This window comes from Carcharodon carcharias, chromosome 14 (genome assembly GCF_017639515.1).
Source record: "Carcharodon carcharias isolate sCarCar2 chromosome 14, sCarCar2.pri, whole genome shotgun sequence".
Classification (NCBI taxonomy): Eukaryota; Metazoa; Chordata; class Chondrichthyes; order Lamniformes; family Lamnidae; genus Carcharodon; species Carcharodon carcharias.
In genome coordinates, this window is record NC_054480.1 from 27,288,117 (window position 1) to 27,290,922 (window position 2,806).

The window sequence follows — 2,806 nt, forward strand, 5'->3', positions numbered from 1 at the left end:
CTGAGTTAAATTATTAAAGAAATAGAGCAGATCTGAGCACCTGGACTGCAGTCAAGAAGAAGGGTCAGGAAGGGTCAACCTGGCCCGTGGACCTACAGTTCCCACCGGAAGGACCAGCCGTGTTGGAGATTGTAAGTGTTTTCAGCCATATCATGGCGATACTGGCCTGAAGGTTTTGGGCTGCAGTTGGAAGAAGGGTCGAGTTTGGTCACCTTGACTCAGGCCTACAGTCAACACCGGACAGACCAGCTGTGTTGGGGATTGTAAGTTTCAGCCAAATCGTCGTGATATTGGGTAGATGATTTTGTGAAGGCTTGGGGCGAAAACTTGGTGTTTTTTGCTGGTGCCTTGTAACATGTTTCATCTATACCTTGGTGATATTGGTCTGAAGGATTTCTTTTCTTAAGGTTTCAGGACAGGATGTGGTGTTTTGCCTGTGGGCTGAATCTTCAGCTCGGCGAGTGGGGGCGGGGCCATAAAATTAAATGAGGTGATGTCGGGCGTGCGTCCCAACGTCACCACGCGTCATTTAGATTTTCAGTTTGGTGAGCGCGCACCCACCAAACTGTCAAAGGCCTATTAAGGTCATTAATTAACTAATTAACCCTATTGAGAAAGCTGCCCATCCAACCTTAAGGTTGGCGGGCAGACGAAGAGCCCAGGTGGGATGAGGTTTCATGAAGGGTTTATAAATTAAATAAACTTTTTCCATTAAAGTTCATTGACATGTGCCATTTCATGTGACGCTGTCACATGAGGGGACATGTCTTAAATTTTTTTTTCCCTTCATTGAAGTTTTTAAAACTTAAAACCTATCTCCCTGAGGCACTTCTGTGCCTCAGGCCGACTCCAGAAACACCCCCCCACCCGCCTGCACAGGGAGCGCTCAGCGCTTCTGGGTGCTTGTCATGCTGGGCGGGCCTTAATTGGCCCGCCCATGTAAAATGGTGGCACGGACCCGATTGGGGGCGCCGATTAGGTCCACGCCCATCCCTGCACTACCCTCCCCAACGGGGGGAAAATTCTACCCTGTGTTTTTATAAAGTTTTAACCGAGTTGTGGTGACTTTGTGTCAGGTAGTGGGAATAGGTCGTTTTAAATTTTGGGTTTTGTACTGTGGGGTTTGGGTGGTTCTGTGAAGCAATTGTAAATTATCAGAAGAACTAGTCTCACTGGTTATTCTGTTCAAGCCATACAATCCGCTGTCACGAACTTGAGTGTGGGGAGGGTCTCTGAGGGAAAAGGGGAACACCTACACCAGAACAATCCTGTAGGCTGGGTAATACGTGGGACCAAGAAGAAGAGGATAGAGAGGTGTCACAGTGGAAGCTTGATGGGGAGTGATATATGGTTTTGAAGGTGTTCTTAAGTCCATGTAGAAATCTAGAATATGGGTGGTGACTGAAATTGCTGACAGGCATTGCACCACCTAAGTGATCCAAGGCCTTTTTTATCATTATTCCCAAGTGTGATTCTAATACTGTAATAATTTATGAATCAATGCTGTTCAAACCACTAGGAAAACATCATGCTACACTTAGATAAACTGGTGAAGCTAGAATGCAGTAAAATGTGCTGTCATTCAGAGATAGGATAAGAGCTGAAAAAGTGTTCCACTGATTTTCCACTTGCTACTGTGCATTATGGTGGAATAAAACACTGCAAATGCTGGAACTCTGAAACAAAGACAGAAAATGCTGCAAATGCAGAGCAGATCAGTCAGCCAGAAGCTGTGGAACCCTTTATCACAACTGAAAAGAACAACAGAACCAGAAGAAAGGAACAAAAGGGACAAAAAAATATATATACACAAGACAAACAGAATCAGCAGAATGACCCATGATCTATTTAAGAGATAAACAGAAGATAGTTAGATGCTGAGATGACATCAGGTAATGGGAAGCAGTATGAAAGAAATAAGGGAAACAAGGAATGTGTGAATATGTGAGGCAGTGTGAGGTAAATGGCCTGATATTGAAATAGAGGTGAGCAACACACAGTGAGATGCAAAAACATGAAGAGAAAAATTAAACACAGGTCAAACATGAGGTCTCCCTTGTCAGCGTGGGGTTTTGATGAAAGGGAAACCTCCCAAACACCAACCCACGTTGCACCCTGATGCTGACAGATACATTCCACATCACTATCTTTCTTAGTCATAAGAAAAGTGAAGGTTTTCATTAAGGTCTGAACTTATTCAAGTCAAGTAGAGGCTTCAGAACAGAAAGGTGCAGCTCTGTTCCTGGAATTAGCATTTCATGGAACAGTGTAGAAAGCCAAAGACAGACAGACCATAGAAGAACTAAGATACAAAAAGTGCCAGTGACAGGGAGCTGAAGGTCACATTTTATAGGAATATAGAATGATTTAGAAGGAGGTAATTCGGCCCATTATGGCTTTGCCAGCTCCTTGAAAGTTGTAGACAGCTTGAAGGTGTTCAGCAAAGCAGTGATTTAATTTCTATTTTGTCTTTCCAATGCAGAGATTAGTGAATACAGTATACTACATTACGGGAAGTACATGTCAAATGATATTCTTCAATAAGAAGTATCATTTTTTTTTCTTTAAAATGTAAACAGCCAAATTACTGTCTGACAATTCAAGCAACTGTTTACATAGATGGTTATCTCACAGAACAGTTTGTAATCAAACCAACGTCCATCATGGGATATTTAGTCAATAACTGATCACAGATCGTACATGTCAGAATCCATTTTTATAGAGAATAGTATGACATTCTGCTAAAGTGCTGAATGATTTAAGCTACACAAAAATATTCTCCTCTTTGAAATAATGTAGAGGGGAT